The following is a 13210-nucleotide window of genomic DNA, read 5'->3' on the forward strand; positions in this document are numbered from 1 at the left end:
ATTTCTACAAAAATGTCTGCTTGTATTTGATAGGGATTGCATTGATTCCATAGAACAATTTGGGCACACTTGACCTCTAAACAATGTTGAATTTTTCCATCTATAATTATGGTTTATCTCTCCATATATTTAGTTCTTAATTTTTCTCAGCACTGTTTTATAGTTTTGAGTACAGGCCTGCATGTATTTTATTAAATTTATCACAATCTATTATATGTTTTTGATGTCATTACAAATGACATTAAAATTTTAAATTTCCAATTGGTTACTTTTTGTATACAGATACTTTGTTAGTGATTTTGTATATTGTTATCTTGCTAAACTCACCCATTAATTCTAGAAGCTATTTTAGGTTCCTTAGGATCTTTAACATATGATCATGTCATTTATGAATAACGACTTTTATTTATTCCTTTCCAATATTTATGCCTTTTATATCTTTTCTTGCCTTTTGGCACTGGCTCAGATGTCCAGCATAACATTGAATAAAAGCAGTGAGAGAAGACAGGCTGTCTACTTTCTGATCTTAGAGTAAAAGGCATTCAGTTTTACACCATTAAATAGACTAGCTGTGGATGCCCTTTATCAAGCTGAGGATGTTCTTTTCTATTTCCCATTTTGCTGAGAGACTTTAATATGAACACTATTTTGGAACTCTAATAGGATTTTTGGTGAGTATAAAATTCTAGGCTAGGAGGTTTTTCTCTTTTAGCACTATAAAGATGTCATCCCATAGTCTGTGGGCTTCCAGAGTCTCTATTGAAAAGACAGCTCTCAGTCCTAGTGTTGCTACATTAAAAGAAAAGTTTCTTACTTTCTCTGGCTATTGTTTAGTTTTCCCTTTAACATTGGTTTTTAAAAGTTTGGCTATGATGCAATGTGGATCCTTTGTGGGTTTTCGTTTTTTGGCTTGGGGTTTGCTGAGCTCCTGAAATCTGTAGGTTGATTTGTTAGTAGTTTTGGAGAGTTCTCAGACATTATCTCTGTACAAATTGTTCCTGTATCACTTTTCTCTCCTACGTTTGGGACTTAAATTGCATGGATGTTAGGTCTTTTGAACAGGTGCCCCAATCATTTGTGCTCTTCTTAATTTCTATTTATTTATTTATTTTTAAAATATATCTTTATTGATTTCAGAGAGAGGAAAGGAGAGGGAGAGAGAGAGATAGAAACATCAATGATGAGAGAGTCATTGATCGAGTCCACAACCCGGGCATGTGCCCTGACCAGGAATCGAACCCCAATCGCCTGGATCCCAGGTCAACGCTCAACCGCTGAGCCACACCCGGCCGGGCTATTTATTTATTTTTAATTTATCTTTATTGTTAAGAGTATTACAGGTGTCCCATCCCCCCCCAATTGACCCCCTCCACTTCGCTCCCACCCCCTCCCCAAGCCTTCACCCCGTTATTGACTGTGTCCATGGGTTATGCATGTATGCATATAACTTCTTTGGCTAACCTCTTTCCACCCTCCACCTCCTTTCCCTTTTTCCTCTGAAATATGACCGTCTGTTGCATGCATCAGTGTCCCTCAACCTATTTAGTTCGTCGGATTCTTTTGTTCATTAGCTTCTTCTTAAAGAAGACCCTTCAACTTTTCCTGTAGTGCTAGTCTGGTGGTGATGAACTCCTTTAGCTTTTTCTTATCTGTGAAGCTCTTTATCTGACCTTCAATTCTAAATGAGATAGCTTTGCTGGGTAAAGCAATCTTGGTTGTAGTTCCATGATTTTCACCACTTTGACTATTTCTTGCCACTCCCTTCTGGCCTGCAAGGTTTCTGCTGAGAAATCAGCTGGCAGTCATATGGGTGCTCCCTTGTAGGTAACTAACTGCTTTTCTCTTGCTGCTTTTAAGATTCTCTCTTTGTCTTTAACCTTTGGCATTTCAATTATGATGTGTCTTGCTGTGGGCCTCTTTGGGTTCTTCTTGTTTGGGACCCTCTGTGCTTCCTGGACTTGTAAATCTATTTCTTTCCCCAGGTTAGGGGAAGTTTTCTGTAATTATTTTTTCAAATAGGTTTTTAATTTCTTGCTCTCTTTCTTCCCCTCTGGCATCCCAATAATACAAATGTTGGGCCTCTTGAAGTTGTCCCAGAGGCTCTTTATACCATCTTCATATTTCTGGATTCTTTTTTCTTTTTGCTCTTCTGGTTGGGTGTTTTTGGTTTCCTCATGTTCCAAATTGCTGATTTGATTCTCAGCATCCTCTACTCTAATGTTGATTCCCTGTAAATTATTCATTTCAGTTCATGTAGCCTTCATTTCAAATTGGTACTCTGTTATCGATTTTCTCAGTTATTTCCCTAATAATATGCTTAAACATCCTTATAAACAAAATTCTGAACTCTCTATCTGTTAGCTCACTTGGATCTATTTCATTTAGTTCCTCTTCTAGAGATTTCTTCTGTTCTTTCCTTTGTGACATGTTTCTTTGCCTCCACATTTTTGGTGTCCCAGCCTTGTGGTGCCCCAGCATATGACTGGTCTACTTGTTGGATAGTCCAGCCCCGCCTGCCAGTGCAAAGCATGCGCCACCTCTCCACCTGGGTTTTAGCATCCCTACCTCCATCTCTAAAGCAGTGGGACAGAGGAGGCGCGAGAAGGGCAGCTGGACTTGATGGCCCCTTAGGACTCCTCTGGCTTTGGCCCTCTTTGTTTCTGCCCCATAGATCCCCCACTCTGCCTGACCTGGGACCATCAGCATGACTGCCTCTGAGAACAGAAATGTACAGGGCAGTGCTATTTGCATCCCTTCAGGTGTGAGTGAAACCTGGTGACTGAATTTGTTGGATGGGGTTTGGTTAACTAAGGCATAACTCTCTCAATTTGGGACAAAGCAGATTCACTCTTTTGCTAGGTCTTGGGGGCAGATTTTGGATCATTATTTCAAAACAAGGATTTGCATCGCCAGGTACCAATTCTTAATTTAGTACTTACCATACATAGACTCAGATAAAATTCTGAAATGTAGATTTGTCTCATGTTATCAATAAAAAATAAAAAAATAAAAAACAGAAAAAGCTTTGGTCCTCTATTTTCTCCCCTGGTACTTGAACTTCTGGATTCTCCAGGAAACATGGCATAGAAGAAAGAGTCCTATCCTGAGAATCAGAGACCTGAGTTTTGGTGTCGACTCTGCAGCCAATGCCTATGGCACCTGAGAAAGCCCCTGCTCAGTCTCTGCCCTTCAGGGGGGAAATTGGTTGGCCTTGAAAATAAAAAAATATTTTTCCCCCCCAGTTTTTACATCTATGATTTTATGCATAAGAGGTGTTATGAGAAGAGAAAGAAATTAGAGGTGACTTGAGGAAAATCACAGGGACACTGCTCATGGGATCACCAGGATCAAAGAGGCAGCCAAACCAATGTCAACATGAACTTGCTGGGGGAAAGGGGGGGTTGCTTAGTGAGGGACAAGTCTAAAGTGGAGGGTGGATCAGTACTTCCTTTAGCTCCAATCCCCCAGGTCTGTGGGTTGAAAATACTCCCTTCTGATTCCACTGAGAAGAATTCTTTGGCTTTGAGCAACTACAGCAAGCAGATCTCTAGTTCCTATTAACCACGCTTCCCAAGCCTTCCCGAGTCACATGACAACTTCTGACCAGAGGCTAGGGAAGCCTGCTGAGTAGTGGGCACCCAGTGGTTAAACAGGAGCACCTGCTGAGCTGCAGCAGCCAGTAGGGAAGTGAGTTCAGTGGAGTAACACAGACATTGTCTTCTCTGTTGCTCTCCAACTGTGGAAGAATCCATTGTGAGTTCAGACTCAAGTCAGGAATGGCTTTTCCCACCAAGAGCACGTTCATTGTCACTTCTCTCACTGTAACATGACAAAGAACCCCACACCCAGAGACAAGATACAAACTACTCAACTTAGATGGAAACAAGCGGAACCACAGCACCAAGCAAACGAGAGAGAAAGGAGCCATCCCCTGGTTAATAACTATGTTGTTGTAAACCTTGGAGAAATCAGCCCTCCCTAGCAACATGGTGACAAAGATGTCACTTTTTTTTAAAACTTAAAGCAAATGACAAAAAAGAGAGGAGTTTAGAGGCCTTGTTTAAGAGATCTGATATCCCCAAAAGGATCATATGTGACATGGAAAAGAGGACCAGCAGAAGTTCTTCCATAACACTTAACCCAATTGCAATTAAATAATTATGTGATTTATTGTGTAATATATTTCTCTACCACTAGAATTTCAGCTCCATGAGGTTGGAGACCATCTCTGTCTTGTTCAACTTGCCTGCTACATACCTAGCATATAACACATGGTTTTGTATATCATAGGTACTTTTTCCATACTCGATTATAAAAGGAGAGAGGGAATTCTGGGATAAGATGAAGACAGGGCCCGTCATCTTTTTTTTAAAGTCATTGTAAATACACGTGGTTACATTAACTATACAGTGATCATTGTTTAATTCTCACTGCAGAATTACTGATTATTCCGGTTTCCAGATGTGCCTGGTTCCCACCTTCTGGGCATCCAGCTTAACCCACCATGCAGATGGCAGCCTGTAATGGATCAGAGGATTCCTCGACCATCTTCTACCTTACGGGCATCCCCTCTCTGCCAAAATCCCTCTTCCTCCTTATCTTCTTTGTCTTTCTCCTCCTGTGCCTGCTCATCCTGGCAGGTAACACCCTGATCCTGGTGGCTGTGGTGGCAGAGCCCAGCCTCCACAAGCCCATGTACTTCTTCCTGATCAATCTCTCAGCCTTGGACATCCTCTCCAATACAACCACCGTTCCCAAGATGCTGTCCCTATCTTGCTTGGGGACCGCTTCCTCAGGTTCTCCACCTGCTTCTTGCAGATGTATCTCTTCCATGGCTTCTCCTGCTCTGAAGCCTTCATCCTGGTGGTCATGGCCTATGACTGCTATGTGGCTATCTGCCACCCACTGCACTACTCTGTCCTCATGACCCCGCAGACCAATGCTGCACTGGCAGCCAGTGCCTGGCTCACTGCCCTCCTCCTGCCCATCCCAGCAGTGGTGCAGACATCCCACATGGCTTTTGGTTCTGTGGCCCAGGTCTACCACTGCTTCTGTGACCACTTGGCTGTGGTTCAGCCTCCTGCTCTGACACCACGAGCCAGACCTTCATGGGCTTCTGCATCGCCATGGTAGTGTCCTTCCTGCCCCTTCTGCTGTGCTTCTCTCCTATGTCCGCATCTGGCCTCAGTGCTTCGCATCCCAAGAAGGACACTTGAAAGCCTTCCCACCTGTAGCTCCCACCTCCTGGTGGTTGGCACCTACTACTCCTCCAGTGTCATAGCCTATGTGGTCTACAGGGCAGACCTGCCCCTGGACTTCCACATTATGGGCAATGTGGTGTTCGCCATTCTCACACCTGTCCTCAACCCCCTCATCTACACTCTGAGAAACAAGGATGTCAAAGCAGCCATCACCAAAATGGGACGTCCCCAGGGCCGAAATAATGAGGGGAAACCCTGATTCATAGGTGTAACTTGATCTACTCACAAAAATCAATTACAATAAGAGGGAAAGTGGACAATTGAAGCAGCCAGATAGTTAGAACAATAGCTCTCCAAATACAGTCTTAAGTATTCCTCCACTGTAATAAAACAATAATTTCCTTTTCTTAATGCACAGACAAAATGGATAGGAGTGTTCTATTTAATTTATAAGCTGTGAATCCCAATTTCACAAGACTGTGAATACAATTGTGGTCACATTTCCTCTAATTCAAACTATTTTTATTTTCAGAGACTCCAAGTATTTGATCAGCAGTAAATTCAGTCTTTTTCCTTGTATTTCTTCCAGTATTTCTAAACATCCCCAGGATTGTTGACACCTAGATGTGAACCAGTCTTGCCCCTATGGCTAGAACTGTAACTTAGAAACCCTTTCAGGGATAAAATCTGACACTGCTACCATTTCAATCCTTGTTGCTAAAAATTCACTGCCTCTACCAATATTTCAACACCAGTCACACAAGAAACTTACCTCTGGTATCTAGTCCCTCATGGGGTCATTAAAGAACACGCCCTTCCTCTAGCTTATGTTTAGGCAAGTGGTGTCCCTTACCAAATCTGTATGGGCACCAAGCATTCCACTAATTCGGTTCTCAGCCACACCATAGTTTTCCCATCCATGACAACGGGGCGCTAAGTAGAGAAGTTTCCCCTAATCATTAGGATCCTGTGTCCAGGACCTCTACTCTTTCTCAAAATATTGTCATAGGAATTTCTCTTTAGCCTTAAAAGCCAGCCCAGGCTCCTTATTCCCGCCCCCTATGCCACATTTCCTCTTGAAGCCCTGCCCGTTTATCTATCCAGGAACATGTAGAACATATAGTTGGAAGTGTTTTGGGGGAACCTGGGTGACAGGTATCCTCATCTCTGACTCATTACAGATATTCCCATTCCAATTTCTAGGGTCCAAGATTTTGCCACTTCCCAATGCATAAACCCAATGTCAATGAAAATTCAATCGATGATGCAATTCAGCAAACGACAGGACTTGCCCCCGGACTCAGCTTTCAGCAGGCTTGGAGATCTTGCTATAGTCAGAAAGGGCTTCCTGAAGCAGAATGATAAAAAGGCTCTAAGTTTCCTTGCTTACTGACTCTTGGCAACTGGAATTGGGACTCACGCCCTTTTATTCAAACCTTACTCAACCTGCAGCACTTCTATTCCCCAGTCCTTGAAACTGACATCGGGACCTGAGTAGGACTACAGTCCTCAAGGTCTAAAGGAGGCCTTCATAAATTGCCTTGCCTCTGACTTCCATGAGCTATTAGAATTTAACTTACGGGCTTGGAGAGGAATTTTTTTGCTCTCTACTCCACTACTACCCAATAAACAACTCCAAAAGTACCCCCATGTTACCAGTAAAGTTCTGTTTTGTGCAACTTCTCTTCTGGTTTCAATTTTTGTTTCAGTTCAGACTTTGGTTTCCTGTATCCTTAGATGAGCTTATGACATCGTTTAATGTTCAGTTCCCCTTCTAGATGGAACAATGAATTAATCACATGGAGAGCGGATCATAGCAATATGGTATCCCAGGCTAGTTCCACCCCACTCACTATTACCTTGTGGCTCCTCCTAAATATTTGTCATGAGAGGACATGAAATAACAATGACAACAATAACAATAATAACAATGTTTTTCACCTGTAGCCTTACCTGCTAATACAGTCTCTCTGTATTTCCCAATTAAAAAAATAGTTTTAACTTTCATGCATCAAAGGACACTATCAAGAGAGCGAAAAGACAACATGCAGAAAGGGAGAAAATACATCTGATATATTTTCTTGCAAATCATATATCTGATAAGGGATTAATGTCCATAACATATAAAGAACTCCTACAACTCAACAACAATGAAAAACAAATAACCCAATTCCAAAAATGGGCAAAAGACTGAAATAGATACTTCTACAAAGGTGTACAAACGTCAAATAAGCACATGAAAAGATGCTCAACATCACCAGCCATCAGGTAAATTGAAACCATAATGAGCTACCACTTCAATCCCATTAGGGTGGCTATTACAAAAAATAGAAAAATAGCAAGCATTGGCGAGGATGTGGAGAAATTGAAACCCTTGGGAAAAATGGTGCAGGCACTGTGGAAAACAATACAGTGATTCCTCAAAAAATTAAACATAGAAATACTAGATGATCCATCAATTCCTCTTCTGGGTATATAGTCAAAAGAATTAAAAGCAGAGTCCTAAGAGATATCTGCACACCTATGTGTATAGCAGCACTATTCACAATAGCCAAGAGGTGAAACCACCCGTGTCCATCAACGGATGAACAAGTAAACAAAATGTGGTGTATACATACAATGGAATATAATTCAACCTTAAGTAAGAATAAAATTCTGATACATGCTACAACATGAATAAACCTCGGAGACATTATGCTAAGAAAAATAAACCGGATACAAAAGGACAGATATTATATGATTCCACTTATATGAGGTATGTGGAGTATCCAAAGCATAAAGACGGAAAGGGAAACAATGGTTCCCGGGAGCTGGGGGTAGAGGGAAAGGGAGAGGTATTGTTTGGTGTGCAGAGTTTCTGCTCCGAATGACGGAACACTTCCGAAAATGGACAGTGTGACGGCTGCAGGACACTGTGCATGGACTGAATGCCACTGCATATTACATTTAAACCATGGTTTAAAATAGTAGCTTTTACATCATGTTTATTTTTCCATAATCAAAATATATTTAAAAAACAGCGTCACCAGGCCGTAGGTCAGAATTCCCAGGGTAGCCAGGGGCCTGGCTGCTCTTGTCAGATGCCCATCTCTGGATCCATAAGCTGCGGCCGGAGGGAGATGCATGTCGTTCAATCACGCGGTTTAACACGGACACAAACATTAGTGGAGCAGTTTGCCTTAAAATGTGGGGTGGGGGGCAGGCATTTGACAGCCGGCACCCTCCGAGGAGTTCCCCTGTCTGCGTCAGGCGGTCGAGGTGGGGATTTGAGCGAGGGAGGTAATTTCCTCTGCCCAGCATCTCCACACCGCACCTGCCCTGCACGCCCTCGGGGGAGCCTGGCGCAGTCACGCCGGCCCCCCGCGCCCGCCCGGCGCTCCGTGGGCTTCCCACCTGCAAACCTGGTTGCCGCCCGTGACTTAAGGCCCGAAGCGACCTCTCGGACCTCAGATCTACCGCTGCCCCGCTCTTGGCCACTCTGAAGGCCCTTCATTCAGCCTGGCAAACACGCCGCGCCTCTGCGCCCTTCCCGCAGCCCCGGTCCTCGGCCTGTGCAGCTGGGGCCTCACTGGGCAGGCTTCTCCCAAACTCCGCCTTCTCGGGGAGCCTGCCCCCGCGACGCCAGGCGGGCGCCGTTCACAGGTCCTCCCTCCGCACTTTCTCACGCCCCCGCCCTGCCCTTCTTTACTTCGGGGCCTCGGCAGAAGAGCCCTCCGAGCGCCGGGGACCCAGGAGCCCGAGCGCGCCCCTCGCGGCGCCCTTCGCCTTCCTCTTCCCGCCAACCCCCAGCTCCCAGCCCAGCCCCCCTCCCACCCACGCATCCACTCTGATGTGCTGGGTGTGTGTCTGTAAATATAAGCCTATCCTTGTAAAATACCTAATGTTGTTTTATGTATGTGTGTACACTTTTAATTTATATAAAAAGAGTTGTTACACATCTGGGTTTATTTCTTACATTTGCATTCAGTCCCATGTTTTAGATCTGTCTGTGTAGCTGTTTGTACATCTAGTGTCATTGTTTCCAATTGATGTATAACATTCCATAGTATGATTTCATTGCATCTTACTTTGCTCTTCTCCTAGTGGAGGACACATAAATTACACCAACTCTTTGCTACCACAGTGTCTTCATAAATGTCCGTGTGTATGTCCTTCTATGGGCCCCTGGAGGCTTTTCCCCTAGAATATATAACAAGGAGTCGGGTTAGTCATGAGGTACGCATCAACTTTAGCTAAACATAGTCTGTCCTCATTATTTGCAGATTCTGTATCTGCAAATTCCTTTACTCACTAAGCCCCAAACCAATACTAATGGCACTTTCAGGGTCACTCACGGACATGCCCAGAGCAGCAAAATATCTGAGTCACCCATGTGCACGCCCCCAGTTGAGGTCTAATAAGGCAACACTCTGCTTTCTTGATTCAGCTTCTACAGCACCCAAGTGTCCTTTTCATGGCCTATTTAGTGCCATGGGTTTTGTTGTTGTTGTTGTTTTGCATTTTTGTGCTTTTGGGGATCGGGTAATTGTGCCGTTTAAAATGGTACCCAAGCATAGTGCTGAGGTGCTGTCCAGGACTCCTAAGCACAAAAAGTGTGTGACGTGCCTTATGGAGAAAATACATGTGTTAGATAAGCTTCATTCAGGCATGAGTTCCAGTGTTATTGGGCGAGTTCCATGTTGATGAATCAACAATATATATTAAATAAGGTGCTTTTAAATAGAACACACCTAAAACAAGGGTATGTACTTGATCAGTTGATGATGATGTGACCAGAGGCTCACATGACACTAACCCTGCATTTCCCCTAGAAGAATGATTCAGCATTTGCTAATTCAGTGTTCGAGCTACTTTCTAGAACTTAATACCACAAGTAATGAGAATGGACTGTACGTTAATATTGTTTCCTAGAACAGTTGTACCATTTACACTCTCAGCAGTAATGGACTACGTAGCTCCCATCTCCCCACATACCCAGTAACATTTGGCATTGCCCAACTTTCTAATGTTTTGCCATCCTTAGCAGGCTAAAGTGGCGCCTCATTCTGTTTAATCTGCATCTCTCTGGCTTAATGTATCATCTCTGTCAATACTTGTTAGCAACTAGCATTTACCCTTATGTGAACTGCTTATTGAGAACAGTTGCTCAATTTCTCTGGATTTTCAGTATTATTGTATTGCTTTCAGGTCTTCTCTATGTTTGTTCCTTGACAACTTTAAATATTGCAAATATATTTTCAAATTTGTGATCCATCCCTCATGTAGCAGAAATTCTTAATTTTGAAATACTCAGATCCATTGCATTTTTAACCTTTTGATACGTGAGTTTTTAGCCTTTTTTTAACCACTATTGCACCAAGGTATTTGCCAATGTTTTCTTTCATTAGTGTCCTGGTTTTATCTTTCACATTTATACTGGAATCCACGTGGAATTCCTCTCTGTTTAACATGTAAGGTAGGAATTCTGTTTTATTTTTCTTCATGTTGAAAGCTATTTTCCCCCCAAAGCTATCTAGAAAAAATATCAATTCTTCCTCATTGCTTTACAGTGCCATCTTTGTTAATTTTAGATTCCTATACTCCTTGTCTACTTCTGAGCTTCTATTTAGTTCTATTATCTACTTGCCTGTGGCTAGGTGGCACCATATTATTTTATTAACATAGCTTTGGACTTTGTCTTTTTACCTATCTGATTCAGGACACCTCTCTTCACCTTTTATATACATGTTAAAATTGAATCAGCTATTTGTCTTTATTCTTCCATTTAAATTTTGGAATATATTTGTAAGCTCCCTCAAAAACGTAGCAATACATTTTTTGAGATTGCATCATGCTATCCCTCCCACTTATTTCATATAGCTCCCCATTTATTCAAACCTTTTATGTCTTTCATTTAAATTTTTAAATTTTTTCAGCAAACATGATAGTCATTTTTGACAGTATAACTTCTGTTACTGTTTTCAAAGGTATTAAAATTTTTGTTCTAGTTGTTATGCTAGAAAAAGAACAACAGTTTCTAGCTAGTATAAGAGGTTCCCAATCATACCCTTATCACACTGAATTAAATTACCCTGTTATTACTTGTATGTGATCTTCATTGGACAACAAGCCACATGAGGATTGGCACTGGGTCTGCCTTTCTTTATCTTTGTATGCCCAGCACCTCTCACAGGGCCTGGCACACAGTGGTAGCTTAATAAATGGCTCAATCCTTGACATGTGGTATCATTCAGCATTAGTTCCCTCCCACTCGCTGAACAATCATCTCATCAGATGCCACGTTGTAGAGATGGATGGCCTCACACCCAGAGAGAGAGGGTATATTTCCCAAGGACTCGGAGTAAATTAAAGAAAAACTGGAGCCACAGTTCAGGTCTCCTGGCTGAGATCCATTTCATCTCCATTTAGCTGTCTCTGCTCATTAAGTGCCCCTCCTCTTAATCTCACTGGAAGAACAAACAGCAGATTCTTTGAGAGATGGAGCAAAGAGAACAAAGTTATCATTTGAATGCCTGGATCAGCCTTATCAAAAGCCAAACTATGGCCTTGGACTTCCCAGTTAAGTGAACAAATAGATCCCAGGTTTTACTCAAGCTGCTGTGTTGGATATTTGTCATTGTGTTGGACAGCAGAAGACCACAGCTCCAATCACACTTCATTGCAGCCTTGCTGTGTGTCCCTCACCAAGTCTTTACCATCTTTTCTCTCTCTGTAAAAGGAGGGGTTTGGACTCTCTAGGATGCTAAAAGTTGCTTATAGATCAGGGGATCTCAAAGCTTTAAAAAGGGCTGGCCTTTTGACCCAGTGATTCCACACCTAGGAATGTATCCTAAGAATCCTGAAACATTAATCAGAAAGAATATATGCACCCCGATGTTCATAGCAGCACAGTTTACAATACCTAAGATCTGGAAACAGTCCAGGTGCCCATCAGTAGATGAGTGGGTAAAAAAGTGGGTGGGACATTTACACAGTGGAATTCTATGCAGCTGTGAAGAAGAATCTCGCACCCTTTGGGACAGTATGGAAGGGCCTGGAGAATATTATGCTAAGTGAAATAAGCCAGGCAGAGAAAGACAAATATCACATGATCTTGCTTATATGTGGAATCTAAAGAACTTAATAAACTGATGAAGAGAATAGATTCAATGACATGGAAGCATAGTTGAGACTGATGAATGTCAGAGGGATGGAGGAGGGTGGGTGGGTGGAGGGGGAGAGAGTAACCAAAGAATTTATATGCATATATACACAACCCAAGGACATGGACAATGGTGGGGAGAGGGACTGGGGAGGGGGATGGGACGGGGTGGAACGGGTCATTGGGGAGAAAAAGGGACATCTGTAATATTTTAAACAAAAATAAATTTAAAAATTAAATAAATAAATAAAAAATAAAAAGAGCTGTGCTTCCCTGGCTCGTGTGGCTCAGTTGTTAGGACATCAGCCTGCACACTGAAGGGTCACGGGTTTGATATCTGGTCAAGGGCATATACCTCGGTTGCAGGTTTGCTCCCCAGCCCGGGTTGGGGTGCATGCGGGAGGCAGGCAATTGATGTGTCTCACATTGATGTTTCTCTCTCTCTCACTCGCTCTCTCTCCCCCTCCCTCCCTTCTACTCTCTCTAAAAATCAATGGAAAAAATATCCTCAGGTGAGGATTAACAAAAATTAAAAGCTGCCTTCAGTGGACATTCTGAATTAATTACTTTCCCCACTGCCATTTCCTTTGGATTAAATTGGTAACATTCATTCATTCAACAAACATCTATAAAGAAAAATATATAGCTAGGCATAGAAAATAGAAAGGTGAACAAGAAAATATTCTTGTCCTTGTGTAATGTACATTCAAGCACAGACAAGAAGTAAATAAATAAACGAGATAATTACAGCTTATGTAGCGCTATTAACGAAATAAACCATCAGACATGTAGGTGGCAGACCTAGCTAACAGCGTGACTTCAGGTAAGTCACTTTCCCATTTTGGGTCTGATTTCTTTTTCTGGAAGG

The 13210-nt window shown here is 42.5% G+C and overlaps 1 pseudogene; it reads left to right on the top strand.

Annotated features, from left to right (window-relative positions):
• Positions 1-4504: 4504 nt before the first annotated feature.
• On the top strand, positions 4505-5460 carry LOC107524479 (olfactory receptor 2AT4-like; annotated as a pseudogene).
• The last annotated feature ends 7750 nt before the right edge of the window (positions 5461-13210 follow it).

The sequence above is a fragment of the Miniopterus natalensis genome, chromosome 11, assembly GCF_054644295.1.
Source record: "Miniopterus natalensis isolate mMinNat1 chromosome 11, mMinNat1.hap1, whole genome shotgun sequence".
Classification (NCBI taxonomy): domain Eukaryota; kingdom Metazoa; phylum Chordata; class Mammalia; order Chiroptera; family Miniopteridae; genus Miniopterus; species Miniopterus natalensis.